Consider the following 16402-nt stretch of genomic DNA (forward strand, 5'->3'; position numbering starts at 1 on the left):
CCTTGTTCTTAAAAATGGGCACCAGCACACTTCCTCCATTCCTCAGGCATCTTCTCACGCACTAGAATTCTACCTCCACAGGAATGTCATCAGGACCAACTGCCTTTCCATTTTTCATCCTCTATAATGCCTTTCTAACTTCCCCCTTACTAATCATTGCCACTTCCTGGTCTACCACACTTGCCTCTTCTACTCTCCCTTCTCATTTTCCTCATACATCAACTCATCGAAGTATCCTTTCCATCTAGCTAGCCCACTACTGGCACCAGTCAACATATTTCCATCTCTATCCTTAATCACCCTAACCTCTAGCACATCCTTCCCATCTCTATCCCTCTGTCTGGCCAGCCTGTATAGATCCTTTTCTCCTTCTTTAGTGTCCAACCTGCCATACATGTCATCATATGCCTCTTGTTTGGCCTTTGCCACCTCTACCTTTGCCCTGTGTCGCATCTCAATGTATTCCTTTCGCCTCTCCTCTGTCCTCTCAGTGTCCCACTTCTTCTTAGCTAACCTTTTTCCTTGTATGATTTCCTGTACTTTGAGCTTCCACCACCAAGTCTCCTTCTCTCCTTTCCTGCCAGAAGATACACCAAGTACTCTCCTCCCTGCCTCTCTGATCACCTTGGCTGCAGTGGTCCAGTCTTCTGGAAGCTCCTCCTGTCCACCGAGAGCCTGTCTCACCTCTTCCCGAAAAGCTGCAGAACACTCATCCTGTCTCAGCTTCCACCACATGGTTCTCTGCTCTGCCTTTGTCTTCCTAATCTTCCTCCCTACCACCAGACTCATCTTACACAACACCATCCTATGCTGTCTAGCCACAGTCTCCCCTACCATTACCTTACAGTCGGTAACCTCCTTCAGATTACATCGTCTGCACAAAATGTAATCCACCTGCGTACTTCTACCTCTGCTCTTGTAGGTCACCCTATGTTCGTGCCTCTTCTGGAAAAAAGTGTTCACTACAGCCATTTGCATCCTTTTTGCAAAGTCTACCACCATCTGTCCCTCCAAGATCCTTTTCTGGATGCCGTACCTACCCATCACTTCTTCATCACCCCTATTTCCTTCACCAACATGTCCATTACAATCTGCACCAATCACGACTCTCTCTCTGTCTGGGATGATCAGAACTACTTCGTCTAGCTCCTTCCAGAATTTCTCTTTCACCTCTGGGTCACATCCTATCTGTGGGGCATAGCCACTAATCACATTAAACATAACACCTTCAATTTCAAGTTTCAGCCACATCACTCAACCTGATACTCTTTTCACCTCCAAGACATTCTTAGCCAACTCTCCGTTTAAAATAACCCCGACTCCATTTCTCTTCCAATCTACACCATGGTAAAAAAAATTTAAACCCTGCCCCTAGACTTCTAGCCTTACAGAATATATCAGCCTTTCTCCTAGTCATCATTTCAACCAACTCCCGAGATTTTCCTGTCATAGTCCCAACATTCAAAGTCCCCACACTCAGTTCTTGGCTCTGTGCTTTCCTCTTCTCTTTCTGCCAAAGGACCCACTTTTCACCTTTCTTCTTCGACCCACAGTAGCCTAATTTCCAACGGCGCCCTGCAGGTTGACGGCGCCGGTGGCGGACGTTGTTAACCCGGGCCATGACCGATCCGGTATGGAATTCTTTGGATGAACGCTCATATTTGTTTGGCAAAGTTTTAAGCCGGATGCCCTTCCTGAAGCAACCCTCTGCATTTATCCTGGCTTGGGACCGGCCTACAGTTTACACTGGCTTGTGCCCCCCATAGGGCTGCATTATCATTGTGACATAGCCTCATCAATTACTATTCAAGTACCTGCCCACTACGCGCTTTGTAACCACCCACGCAACTCGGCTGAACGGCAACACAGTATTTCTGAGTTGGCTGACATCATGCATAACAACAATTTGAATACCAACATTTTTCAACTTTTGTGGCATATTTATTCCTTTAGTCATATTGTAAATTGTACGACCAGGGGGAAGTTCGGTGATATGTGCTAAATGAATTATTTTCAATATTTTCAATATTTTTCAATATACGTCGGTATAGCATTTTCATTGGATAAAATAGCAAACTCTGTGCATAACTTTGTGTACGCTTAGCTAAATCATCTCATGAGACACCCTTGCAGCAATAGAAAAAAAACTCAGCTTTTACAAATGTTTACTGCTTCAGATCAGAAGAAAGTTATCAGAGCATATTACTCTTATTGTAAAGTCTTTGCACTGGCTCTCAGTCAGCTATAGAATAGACTTTAAAGTTCTGCTACTGGTAGGGCTGCATGATTGTCACCAAAATAATAATCACAATTATTCTGATCAATATTGTAATCACGATTACGAGTCACGATTATTCTTTATGTTAGGAAATATAAATTATTGCACTACTTTTCAACAAAACATATGTAACAGTTTTCATTGCAAAATTAATCTTTAAATAAGAATAAATGACCGATAATGATAAAAAAATAAATGTACCCCCAAAAATTTTACTTTACCAAGGACTAACTGAACAAATTGCAACTTAATGGAAGCAAATCCAATTAATGCATAAAACCCAATAACATTAGGCTGCAAACACCAACTTTTCATTTAAAAATCCCCGTCAATATATAGTGAATTATATAGTGAAGAGTATGTCTTCGTTGTTCTACTTGATCGTTGGTTAGTTGTGCATGCTCACAAAATGCAAAGAACTCGACAGTTGTGATATCCCTCTCTTACTCCTGGGGTTTTTTACTGCGGTCAGGCCAGCTGAAAAGTTGAAGTCAAGGCATCTGCTACAACAATTAAGTGTCATACTGTAACACGACGCTTCTCCTTCTAACATGCTGAGAAGGCCAACTTAAAAAAAAAAAAAAATTTAAAAAAAAAAAAACTTCACATATTACCACGTAGCGGCACGGTGGACAACTGGTTAGACCGTCAGCCTCACAGTTCTGAGGAGCAGGGTTCAGGGTGTACCCCGCCTCCTGCCCGATGATAGCTGGGATAGGCTCCAGCACGCCCGCGACCCGAGTGAGGAGAAGCGGCTCAGAAAATGGATGGATGGATGGATATTACCACGTTGGACATCAATGCCATTTTCAGCTTTTGTTTTGAAGTTGGCCATGGAGTGCGGTACTGGCCCTTAATGAATCCTTAACTATATGTTCGCCCCCTGGTGGCTGGTTGACTAGGTTGCGGGCACTGCAAATGAAGCCCTTTTCATATCCAGCAGTGCCCGCAATTTAAATGTAAAAAATTGCAGATGATCAGGCTCATTGAATCGTAGCATTCAAAATCACAATCCATCCCATCCATCCATCAATTTTCTGAGCCACTTCTCCTCACTAGGGTCGCGGGCGTGCTGGAGCCTATCCCAGCTGTCATCGGGCAGGAGGCGGGGTACACCCTAAACTGGTTGCCAGCCAATCGCAGGGCACATACAAACAAACAACCATCCGCACTGACATTCACACCTACGGGCAATTTAGAGCCTCCAATTAATGCATGTTTTTGGTATGTGGGAGGAAACCGGAGTGCCCGGAGAAAACCCACGCAGGCACAGGGAGAACATGCAAACTCCACACTGGCGGGGCCGGGGATTGAACCCGGGTCCTCAGAACTGTGAGGCTCTAACCAGTCGATTACCGTGCCGCCTCAAAATCACAATCACGAATAAAATTTTATTGATTGTGCAGCACTAGCTACTGGTAAATAAATCACTGAATAGTTTAGGTCTTGAAGACATTCGAGAAATGTTAATGGCATATAAACCGTGAAGGGCTCTGAGATCGACAGACTCAGGTCAGATAGTGGAGCCCAGAGTTCAAACCAAACATGGTGAAGCAGCATTGAGCTGTTATGCTGCACACAAATGGAATAACTTACCAACCAATGTGAAGTCAGCCCCAAGTGTGAATATTTTAAGTCTAGGTTAAAACCTATTCTTTTTTTCTCATGCTTACAATTGAGAGTGTCAGAGCATTTTTTTTAATCTTTCTTGCACTGGACGTTCTTTTAGTAATTTTAGTAAGATGTCTCCCCACCCTGGTCACCAGCTCTTCCAGCTCCTTCCCTCAGGTAGGCGCTACCGATCAATGCAAACTAGAACTAGTAGACATTCCAACAGCTTCTTCCCTCTTGCAATCAACTTCTTGAACAGCTAACTTACAATTCCATTACAACAAGCTGGCAATTTTTTGACTTGAGTTCGTTGTCACATTTCTGTATTATGTATTACTCGTGCACTCACTGTAGTTGTCTCGCCGTGCTGTACTATTTGCATATAGTGGCCACTCATGCCAGAGTAGCATCTGCTCCATTTGCACACTGATTGAGGAGTATCTGTAACATTTGCACAACCATTGTCCCAGATTATCGCAGTACTCGTCACTTTAAACCGCATACACTCCTTGAAGTCTCAGTGCCCTTTGCACAATGGTCATTGCACCGGACTATTGCGATATTAGCCATTCGAACTGAGGACTCTGCATCTTTTTGCACAATTGTTGTTTGTTGTTGTTTTTTGTCAATGTCTTTATGTCTCCAAAGTGTTCTGTAAATTGACTGTCTGTTGTACTAGAGCGGCTCCAACTACCGGAGACAAATTCCTTGTGTGTTTTGGACATACTTGGCAAATAAAGATGATTCTGATTCTGATTCTGATTCTGATTTATTTTCAGTACTTTGTTTTTAAATGCTTTTAATCATGTAAAGCACATTGAGTTACCTTGTTTATGAAATGTGCTCTATAAATAAATATAAATTTGCCTTCCCTGACTGATTTGGATAGCGTGAGCCAACATAAGCTTTCAGTAACAAAACCTACTGCTTGTCATGGCCAACGCTAGGACTGCAGTCTCCTTTAATCACATAATATTCACACCCACACATCCTATCGTCACATCTGTTTGCACACATACATTATGTACTCATCAGCCTTAACGGATAGCAGAGTGTCAAAATAGCAATTATTCCTAAAATAAGAGATAAGAATGACAGATTGAAGGTAGGAAGCAAGCAAATATGATAGTGACGCATGTAATTTAAGGGGGAGGGACAAGGAAAGACAGATAAAGAGAGAATGACGTGAGGGCTCGTTTGTCATTCAGACGTTACTTTACATGTCATGTATTATGCTTAACATCGACTCTTACAACCAACTTGCCTGTTTGGTGCTCAAATAAAAATACATTATATTTAGAAAATAAATTAACATCAAACAAAATCAAGCGGCACGGTGGGTGACTGGTTAGAGCGTCTGCCTCACAGTTCTGACGACTGGGGTTCAAATCCTGGCCCCGCCTGTGTGGAGTTTGCATGTTCTCCCTGTGCCTGCGTGGGTTTTCTCCGGGCACTCCGGTTTCCTCCCACATCCCAAAAACATGCATGGTTGGTTGATTGAAGACTCCAAATTGCCCTTAGCTGTGAATGTGAGTGCGAATGGTTGTTTGTTTATATGTGCCCTGCAATTGGCTGGCAACCAGTGCAGGGTGTACCCCACCTCCTGCCCGATGATAGCTGTGACAGGCACCAGCCCTCCCGCGACCCCTGTGAGGATAAGTGTTTCAGAAAATGGATGGATGGATGGATCAAACAAAATCAACGTATTTGTGATATGTTGAGACTAATCACAATCAGAATCATCTTTATTTGCCAAGTATTTCCAAAAAACACACAAGGAATTTGTCTCCGGAAGTTGGAGCCGCTCTAGTACGACAACAGACAGTCAATTGACAGAGAACACTTTTGAGACATAAAGACTTTGAGAAAAACAGTCACTGAGCAATAAAGGGTCGCTAGTTATCTGGTAATGCCGTTACAATTATTATTATTATTTTTGACAATTGTGTCCACGATCATCTCTACAGTCTTGAGCGTGTTCAGCTCCAGGTTGTCTCAGCCGCACCATAGCTCCAGGCGCTCCACTTCCTGTCGATATGCAAAAGTAATTTTCAACCTATATTCAGTTTAATACACTACAAAGACGAGATATTTAATGTTTAATTTTGAATTTGATGCCTGCAACATTAACAAAAAAAAACAAACTCTCGGACAAGCGCAACACAAGACTACAAAAGTTGAGGAGTGCTCTAAATACACCTGCTTGGAACATTCCACAGGTGAACAGGTTAACTGGAAAAAGGTGAGTTTCATGGTGATTTGGTATAAAAGGACCATCCTCATAAAGCTCAGATGTTCACAAGTAAGGATGGTGCAAGAAATTTTGGTCCGTGTAAAAGACATTACTTACTCAGTGAATGTCATCATGCACTGTCGCAGACGTTTTGTTGATTGATTTGTTGGTTGGGGGGTCCACAATTTTAACTGCAATAATCAGTGTACTATGAGGGTCACATGGACAACAATTATGGATAAAAAAAACAGTATAAAGCAGTGGTCCTCAAGGTGTGGTATGCTGTGGGCTCCCTCTCAAGGTACCTGAAAGAATCCAAATCAAAGGTTCAAACTGCATGTTGTTACAGCAGTTTAAACTTTTTTATGCATCCATCCATCCATTTTCTACCGCTTATCCGAGGTCACGTCGCAGGGGCAGTAGCTTTAGCAGGGATGCCCAGACTTCCCTCTCCCCAACCACTTCATCCAGCTCTTCCGGGGGGATCCCGAGGCGTTCCCAGGCCAGCCGAAAGACGTAGTCTCTCCAGCGTGTCCTGGGTCGTCCCCGGGGTCTCCTCCCGGTGGGACATGCCCGGAACACCTCACCAGGGAGGCATCCGAATCAGATGCCCCAGCCACCTCATCCGGGTCCTCTCGATGTGGAGGAGCAGCGGTTCTACTCTGAGATCCTCCCGGATGACCGAGCTTCTCACCCTATCTCTAAGGGAGAGCCCGGACACCCTGCAGAGGAAACTCATTTCGGCCTTGTTCTTTCGGTCACGACCCACAGCTCGTGACCATAGGTGAGTGGAGGAACATAGATCGACTGGTAAATTGAGAGCTTTGCCTTTTGGCTTAGCTCCTTGTTTACCACAACAGACCGATACAAAGTCTGCATTACTGCAGATGCTGCACCGATCCGCCTGTCGATCTCCCCTTCCATTCTTCCCTCCCTCGTGAACATGACCCTTAAGATACTTGAACTGCTCTACTTGGGGCAGGATCTCATCCCGACCTGGAGAGGGCACGCCACCCTTTTCCGACTGAGGACCATGGTCTCAGATTTGGAGGTGTTGATTCTCATCCCAGCCGCTTCACACTCGGCTGCGAAACGCTGCAGTGAGAGTTGGAGATCACGGCTTGATGAAGCCAACATAACCACATCATCTGCAAAAAGCAGAGATGCAATACTGAGGCCACCAAACAGGACCCCCTCTATGCCCCGGCTACACCTTGAGATTCTGTCCATAAAAGTTAAGAACAGAATCGGTGACAAAGGGCAGGGTTGGCGGAGTCCAACCCTCGCTGGAAACGAGTCCGACTTGGTGTCCACCAACGGGTTCGGGGATTGCCGCCACGACAGGCACCGACCACCTTACGGCCACAGCTCCGGTCGGCTGCCTCAGCAATGGAGGTGCGGAACATGGTCCACTTGGACTTGATGTCCCCCACTACCCCCAGAACATGAGTTCTGTCGGAGGTGGGAGTTGAAATTCCTTCTGACTGGGGATTCTGCCAGACGTTCCAGGCAGACCCTCACAATACGTTTGGGCCTACCACGTCGGAACAGGCATCTTCCCCCACCATCGAAGCCAACTCACCACCAGGTGGTGATCAGTTGACAGCTGCGCCCCTCTCTTCAACCGAGTGTCCAAGACATGCGGCCGCAAGTCTGATGACATGACCACAAAGTCGATCATCGAACTGCGACCTAGGGTGTCCTGGTGCCAAGTGCACGTGTGGACACCCTTATGCTTGAACATGGTGTTCGTTATGGATAAAACGTGATGAGCACAGAAGTCCAATAACATCACACCACTCGGGTTCTGTTCGGGGGGGGTGCGTTCCTCCCAATCACGCCCTTCCAGGTCTCACTGTCATTGCCCACGTGTGCATTGAAGACCCCCAGTCGAACGGTGGCGTCCCCAGCAGGAGCGCTCTCCAGCACCCCCTCTAAGGACTCCAAGAAGGGTGGGTACTCTGAACTACTGTTTGGTGCATAGGCACAAACAGCAGTCAGGACCCGTCCCCCAACCCAAAGGCGGAGGGAGGCTACCCTCTCGTCCAGCGGGGCGAACCCCAATGTACAGGCGCTAAGTATACCCACACCTGCTCGGCGCCTCTCACCGTGGGCAACTCCAAAGTGGAAGAGAGTCCAACCCCTCTCAAGCTGTGTGTGGAGGTGTGTCCGACTATATCTTGTCGGAACTTCTCGACCTCACACACCAGCTCGGGCTCCTTCCCTGCCAGAGAGGTGACATTCCATGTCCCGAGAGCCACCTTCTGTAGCTGGGGATCGTATCGCCAAGGTCCCTGCCTTCGGCCACCGCCCAGCTCACACTGCACCCGACCCCTATGGCCCCTCCCACAGGTGGTGAGCCCATGGGAAAGGGGACCCACATTACTCTTTTGGGCTGTGCCTGGCCGGGCCCCATGGGTGCAGGCCCGGCCAGCAGGCGCTCGCGTTCGAGCCCCATCTCCAGGCCTGGCTCCAGAGGGGGGCCCCGGTGACCTGCATCTGGGCAAGGGAAAACTCAGTGTGGCTGCGATGGCTTAGTGGTTAAGGCGTTGGACTAGAAATCCAATGGGATTTTCCAGCGCTGGTTTGAACCCTGCTTGCAGGGAATGTTGTGAAGTTTTTTTTATTTTTTTGTTTTTTTAAATACAGTTAAGTTATTTTATTAAGTACAGTTCAATTATATTTAACTTTTAAGAATTATTCTTTTGTATGTAATCATTTAGGAATGTTTTTTCAAACATTTATTTCGGTACAATTTTTATTTAACTTTATGTGCAGCCCTATGGGGGGCACAAGCCAGTGCAAACTGTGCATGATGGTGAAGGAAACAGGGGTGATGAAGAAGTGATGAGTAAGTATCTTCTGGCAGGAAAGGAGAGAAGGATACTTGGTGGTAGAACCTCACAGTACAGGAAATCATACAAGGAAAAAGGTTAGCTAAGAAGAAGTGGGACACTGAGAGGATGGAGGAGAGGCGAAAGGAATACATTGAGATGCGACACAGTGCAAAGGTAGAGGTGGCAAAGGCCAAACAAGAGGCATATGATGACATGTATGGCAGGTTGGACACTAAAGAAGGAGAAAAGGATCTATACAGGCTGGCCAGACAGAGGGATAGAGATGGGAAGGATGTGCAGCAGGTTATGGTGATTAAGGATAGAGATGGAAATATGTTGACTGGTGCCAGCAGTGTGCTAGGTAGATGGAAAGAATACTTCGAGGACTTGATGAATGAGGAAAATGATAGAGAAGGGAGAGTAGAAGTGTGGTGGACCAGGAAGTGGCAATGATTAGTAAGGGGGAAGTTAGAAAGGCATTAAAGAGGATGAAAAATGGAAAGGCAGTTGGTTCTGATGACATTCCTGTGGAGGTATGGCAGCATCTAGGAGAGGTGGCTGTGGAGTTTTTGACCAGCTTGTTTGATAGAATTTTAGTGCGTGAGAAGATGCCTGAGGAATGGACGAAAAGTGTGCTGGTGCCCATTTTTAAGAACAAGGGTGATGTGCAGACCTGTGGGAACTATAGAGGAATAAAGTTGATGAGACACACAAGGAAGTTATGGGAAAGAGTAGGAGTCTAGACTCAGGACAGAAGTGAGTATTTGCGAGCACCAGTATGGTTTCATGCCTAGAAAGAGTAACACAGATGCATTATTTGCCTTGAGGATGTTGATGGAACAGTACAGAGAATGTCAGAAGGAGCTACATTGTGTCTTTGTAGATCTAGCGAAAACCAATTACCCAGAGAGGAACTGTGGTACTGCATGCGGAAAGCTGGAGTGGCAGAGAAGTACGTTAGAATAATACATGTACGAGGGCAGCAGAACAGTGGTGAGGTGTGCTGTAGGTGTGACAGATCAGCCCTGAGCCCCTTCCTGTTTGCGGTGGGGATGGATAGGCTGACAGATGAGGTTAGACTGGAATCCCCGCGGACCATGATGTTTGCAGATGACATTGTGATCTGCAGTGAAAGCATTGAGCAGGTGGAGGAACAGTTAGAAAGATGGATGCATGCACTGGAAAGCAGAGAAGTGAAAATTAGCCAAAGTAAGACAGAATGTTTGTGCATGAATGAGAGGGGTGGGGGGGGGGGGGGGGGGGGGGGGAGAGTGAGGCTACAGGGAGAAGAGATAGCAAGGGTGGAGGACTTTAAATACTTGGGGTCAACAGTCCAGAGCAATGGTGAGTGTGGTCAGGAAGTAAAGAAACAGGTCCAATTAGGTTGGAACGGGTGGAGGAAGGTATCATGTGTGTTATGTGACAGAAGAGTCTCTGCGAGGATGAAGGGCAAAGTTTATAAAACAGTGGTGGGGCCAGCAATGATGTACGGATGAGAGACACTGGCACTGAAGAGACAACAGGAAGCATAGCTGGAGGTGGCGGAAATGAAGATGTTGAGGTTCGCTCTCGGAGTGACCAAGTTGGATAAAATTAGAAATGAGCTCAACAGAGGGACAGCCAACATAACAAAGTTTGTTTTGGAGACAAAGTTAGGAAGAGCAGACTTTGATGGTTTGGACATGTCCAGAGGAGAAATAGTGAGTATATAGGTAGAAGGATGAGGATGGAGCTGCAAGGCAAGAGAGCTAGAGGAAGACCAAAGAGAAGGTTGACATGAGGGCAGTTGGTGTTCGAGAGGAGGATGCAGGAGATAGGCTTACATGGAAAAGGATGACGCGCTGTGGCGACACATAAAGGGACAAGCCGAAAGGAAAAGAAGATGTGCAATATCCATCCATCCATCCATTTTTTGAGCCACTTCTCCTCACTAGGGTCGCGGGCATGCTGGAGCCTATCCCAGCTATCATCGGGCAGGAGGCAGGGTACACCCTGAACTGTTTGCCAGCCAATCGCAGGGCACATACAAACAAACAACCACTCGCACTCACATTCACACCTACGGACAATTTAGAGTCGTCAATTAACCTACCACGCATGTTTTTGGGATGTGGTAGGAAACCGGAGTGTACGGAGAAAACCCACGCAGGCATGGGGAGAACATGCAAACTCCAAACAGGCGGTACTGTTGGTACTTAGAACTTACTTACGTATTTATTTATTTAATGAAATTTGTTTTGCGTGTGTCCTGTGTCTGTTTGTTCAAGCAGAATGGAAAATCTGTATCCCTTTTATGCCGGAACAGTTTTACTGTGACACAGTGGAGTTTTTTCAGCTTCCGCTGTGGTATTATAATTGAGGTTTTTTGAGAATCAGACTTGATCAGTTGAACAGAACAAAGTTTCTACTTACGTATTTATTTTTGAGCCAGTATTGGAGTAAAATGTTTGAAAAACACTGGCCTAGAGGCTTTTAAATACAAAGAGGTCATAGCCAGTTATTTCACAGAACATCGTGGTTGCACATTGTACTGCACATTGCATTTGGCGGGCGGCAGGAAAAGCCGATCTTAATTTGTGGTTAAAACATTTTAGCAATGTGATTGTGCCAGCCAAGTGTCATTTACAGTACTAGAAGCCAATGCTGCAGTAATTGGCAAGCGAGCCACCATGACGATGACGTCAATGATGACGAAATGATTTGGAGAATGACAATGACGTCATCGTTAAAACATGGTGGCTTGCTATCAGAGATTTACCCAGAAGCCATAGAAAAGTTACGTTTTTAAAATGTGTTTTATGAAAGTTAACAAATTCCATAAATAGTTATAATAATGTGAACATTAATTGAGCTTGTCTGTTTCAGCAGCATTTATTGTTTCTTAACTTTTTGTTATATAATTCTTTTGAATGTGTGTGTTATCTTTTTATCTTGCACCATGAGTCAGAGGCAAGACAAGCCAGCTGTTTTGGCAATAATCTCATGGAAGGCAGAACAATACCTTCTTTAAAGTGCAGTGTAAAATTTAAACTCCATGGTTTGCTCCAAAGTTAGAAAACAGGTAAATATGATCATCAATCATAAAATAGATTAGGTCTAGCCAGAATAGCAATTAGCAGATTGTCCCGTTAGGGGTGCCCACAGCATGTCATCCTTTTCCATGTAAACCTTTCTCCTTTATTCTCCTCTCTCACACAAACTGCCCTCATGTCTTCCTTCACGACATCGATCAACCTTCTCTTTCGTCTTCCTCTCGCTCTCTTTGCCTGGCAGCCCCATCTTCATAATCCTTCTACCATTATACTCACTCTCTCTCCTCTCGACGTGTCCAAACCATTGAAGTCTGGTCTTTTGTCTCCAAAACATCTAACCTTGGCTGTCCCTCTGTTGATCTCATTTCTAATCCTATCCAACCTGGTCACTCCTAGAGAGAACCTCAACATCTTCATTTCCGCCACCTCCAGCTCTGCTTCCTGTTGTATCTTCAGTGCCACTGTCTCTAATCCGTACATCATGGCTGGCCTCACCACTGTTTTATAAACTTTGCCCTTCATCCCTTCAGCCCTTCATTGCGCTGGACTGTTGACTCCAAGTATTTAAAGTCCTCCACCCTCGCTATCTCTTCTCCCTGTAGCCTCACTCTTCCCCCACCACCCCTCTCATTCATGCACATATATTCTGTTTTACTTCGGCTAATCTTCATTCCTCTGCTTTCCAGTGCATGCCTCCACCTTTCTAACTGTTCCTCCACTTGCTCCTTGCTTTCACTGCAGATCACAATGTCATCTGCAAACATCATGCCATCATGATAAGCCGAAAGGAAAAGAAGAAGAACCTCAACTAAATAAACTCAGATTTCAAACAGAGTAAGTACATCCATCCATCCATTTTCTGTACATCTGTGAGGCAGATCTGCTAACCAGTCGTCCACCGTACCGCCGAGTAAGTACGTTTGTGAGTAAATTGAGGCAAGATCATCATTTCAATATGTATACTATTTGTGACATTTTTGTGTGGTGGTGTGCCAAGAAAGTTTTCTAGTGCAAAATATGTACTTTGGCCCAATGAAGGTTGGGAAACGCTGTTCTGATTTTGTACTTCTGTGAATAAATTTAATGAAGAATCATTTTAAATGATATTTTTTTTGTCAAATGTTATTCCTGGTGGCACGGTGGACGACTGGGTAGCATGTATATCTCACAGTTCTGAGGACCGGGGTTGCACGTTCTCCCCGTGCCTGCGTGGGTTTTCTCCGGGCACTCCGGTTTCCTCCCACATCCCAAAAACATTCAGTGTAGGTTAATTGAAGACTCTAAATTGCCCGTAGGTGTGAATGTGAGTGCGAATCGTTGTTTGTTTATATGTGCCCTGTGATTGGCTGGCGGCCAGTTCAGGGTGTACCCCGCCTCTCGCCCGAAGGTAGCTGGGGTGGGCTCCAGCGCGCCCATGACCCTAGTGAGGATGAGTGGAACGGAGGATGAATGAATGAATGTTATTTCTTAAAAATGTTGATTATAATGTAAAATTATTCCCTTTTGACTATGTTGTAAGCAGTAGGCTATGATAATGGGAGTGATGCATTCATTCTGGAAGATAGCTATTCAACTTAATTAAAAAAAAAAAAAAAAAACATTTTCCAAGATTATTAGAGCTGTATTATTAATGGATTTCCCCCCCACCTAGCTCTTTTCTGACCACAAATTGAAAGTAATTATTGCACTGACATCACTGAGGGGATAGAAATGACAGACACAGATAAAAGCAGGCAAATGTCACCAAAAACATTCATAATTAATGTGATTTATAATAACACTTGACAGCCTTAAGTCAAGTTGTTTCCTGGAAAAGGCAGGCAGAAGCACAGGTCTCAATATACAGTTAAAATGTTGCTTTCACACCATTCAGTTTTGATATACATTTCAGATGGATTTCATTTGTGAGGGAAAAATTCAATAAACCAAGATAACACATAGGTCAAATTTTGTCTTTTAATTTGAAATGTAATGTGATATTGTGAATGAGAGGAAGAAATGAGAATTTGAATGCAGAGATCTGTAGTATTGCAGTGAGGCAAACAGTGATTTTGTGGTTAAATACATAAATGTATTTAATAAATGTCTAGGTTGATTTGAAAATGCTGTTATATTCAATATCTAGTTTGCACATAATTCTATGTGCTTAACGTTTACTAATAAATTGTTGCGAAAATTTCCTGCTAGAGACATTATAATTTAGCATGTTTAGGTTTACACGGTTAAAGACAAGATCCGATAAGTCATTCTATTTTTGCGTTCCTCTTATCTCGGGCTTTCTGAACAATCAAACCTGGATTTTTAGCTAACTCAGATGTAATCAATTCCATTCCGCTTACCTTTTTCGGATACATTTTCCCAAGCCATTTTTCAGAATTAAAATCCACGTTCTGTCCAAACATCTTTTCCTGGCCGTTTACCTCCTCAGACTAATTGATATGCTGACACCAAGCATGTTTAAATAGATTGAGGCCAGAAAATCTGCTTCCATTCTTGTTCAGCAACATTGGATTTTTACTGCTGACTCGATCCCCTCCTTTTCACCCTGATTTAGCACAGGCTCAGCAGAGCAATGTTGAATTCATGTGGAAAGTGGAGCATTTTCTGCTTGCTCCGGAGCGGGAGGGACAATCCTCCACTGGGAATAGTAACATTAGTGCAGTGGTCGGAGGAGGCCTGAGAATGCGCTTACGCTCGGAATGGCCAGCTCCTGCTGATCCCTTGTTTCTCGGATAGGTTTCTTAGAGCGCATTTGAAGAACAGCTGATGGATATGTGCCTACGGCTACTTCCGTTGTGGGAAATCACTTTCTCTCTTAGAGGCCAAGCCTGGTACAACTATGACTAAACATTATCTACAGTGGTACCTCTAAGCTTGACCGCAATCCTTAGAGATTTAATTAGGCTAACAATCTATTTCTCAATCCATTGATTGCTCACTCGATCATTCATTTTGTTGACACAGTGTTGATGACAAAAGTGAACAAATAAATGGGGGCGCTCAATTGTTCATGGCCCATGAGCCCTTTTTTTCTTACTTCTTCTTGCCCAGATACTGTACATACAGTAGCAAGTCTAACATTCCATCTGCCAAAATCAAATCATGCAAGGCTGACTTTAGGGTTCTGCACCGAGGGAGTGGAAGCATGCTGTGATAACGCGAGAGATTGCGTGATTTCAGAAGATGAAAAATATGGCGGCGCCCCTTGCATGGTCTTGAAAAGGCAGCTATTACAAGATAACATTTCTCTTTTCACAAGTCTTTTTCAATGGCAGATGGTCGCTTCATTCTTTTCTCTTTTCCTTCGACAGCTTCGCTAGCAGCGGTAACTTGTAAAGAGCCACTTGCCATCCGCGCAGCTACGTCAATGCCAACTCGTTTGTCATGGAGGATCCGAGCCATCGCGTTGAGCTGCCGCTGAGGAGTAAAGAAAATTATTCTTCCACTTCAACTGAGGATTTACTTGATTCGACAGATACAGACGAGTGTCCTCCTCCCAAACGACAAGAAATTGTCAATTACACTTGATTTGCTTCACCAGGAGATCACCAAACTCAGAAAGAGCTTGGAATTCATGCAACAACAAGTGAAAGAGCTAAAACTAGATAATACTGTGCTTCGATCAAACATGATATCAACATCATCTGAACTACAAACTCTTAGACTGGAATATAAACTCATGAAAGAAACTACGCTGGACATTCAATCAAGAAGCATGCACAACAATCTAATTTTCCTGGGCATTCCAGAAAATGCTCCGGAAGACCCCGAGGTGCAGGTTAAAAAGTTTATGATGTCCGTGCTTAAAATACAGCAATATACAGTCGAAAAGATTACTTTTCACCGTCTTCACCGACTGGGAGGCCCTCGCCCAGGAAACCGACCACGTCCCATCATTGCAAAGTTTGAACACTATCAGCAAAATTTGTTTGTGTTTGTAAAATCTAAAGGTCGGCAGCTCAAAGGTACTTCGTTTGGAATGAACGACCAGTTCCCCTAGAAAATCAACGAGAGGCGTAAACTCTTGTACCCGCTGATGAAGAATCACAGCGACAAAGGCAAATGAGCGTGGCTAGTTGTCAACAAGCTATATGTCGACGGCCAACTGTTTTGTGATGCCAACGTCACGCTCTGGCTCTTTTAGATAAATACTTCTTTTGATCTGTTGTCATTATGAATTGTCAAAAGTGTATTTTGTTATATTCTTTCCACTTTTGCTAAAAAAAAAAAAAAAAAAAAAAAAAAAAAAATGGAATCACCCATGCCACCAGCATGAATCTTCACGCCTATCTGTCTGCTTTCCTGCTCTGCTTGTTTCCACACACACTAAACACACAAGTCGTTCAAAAGTCTTCTTTCGCACTACAAACAACCACCACACACCATATTATCCCCTTGTCACTGTTTGTTT

At 44.4% G+C, this 16402-nt stretch overlaps 1 long non-coding RNA gene and 1 other non-coding gene across 2 annotated transcripts in view; one reads left to right on the forward strand and one right to left on the reverse strand.

Moving 5' to 3' along the window:
• LOC133477344 (uncharacterized) overlaps window positions 1–14516 on the reverse strand; it is a 51158-nt gene extending 36642 nt beyond the window's left edge. Inside the window, exon 1 of the long non-coding RNA XR_009788310.1 lies at window positions 14331–14516. This is a non-coding gene — a long non-coding RNA (uncharacterized LOC133477344). The remainder of the gene's footprint in view (window positions 1–14330) is intronic.
• trnas-aga (transfer RNA serine (anticodon AGA)) lies at window positions 8646–8727 on the forward strand. The gene has a single exon. It is a non-coding gene; the product is annotated as a tRNA-Ser (tRNA).
• Window positions 14517–16402: the final 1886 nt, after the last annotated feature.

The sequence above is a fragment of the Phyllopteryx taeniolatus genome, chromosome 4, assembly GCF_024500385.1.
Source record: "Phyllopteryx taeniolatus isolate TA_2022b chromosome 4, UOR_Ptae_1.2, whole genome shotgun sequence".
NCBI lineage: Eukaryota > Metazoa > Chordata > Actinopteri > Syngnathiformes > Syngnathidae > Phyllopteryx > Phyllopteryx taeniolatus.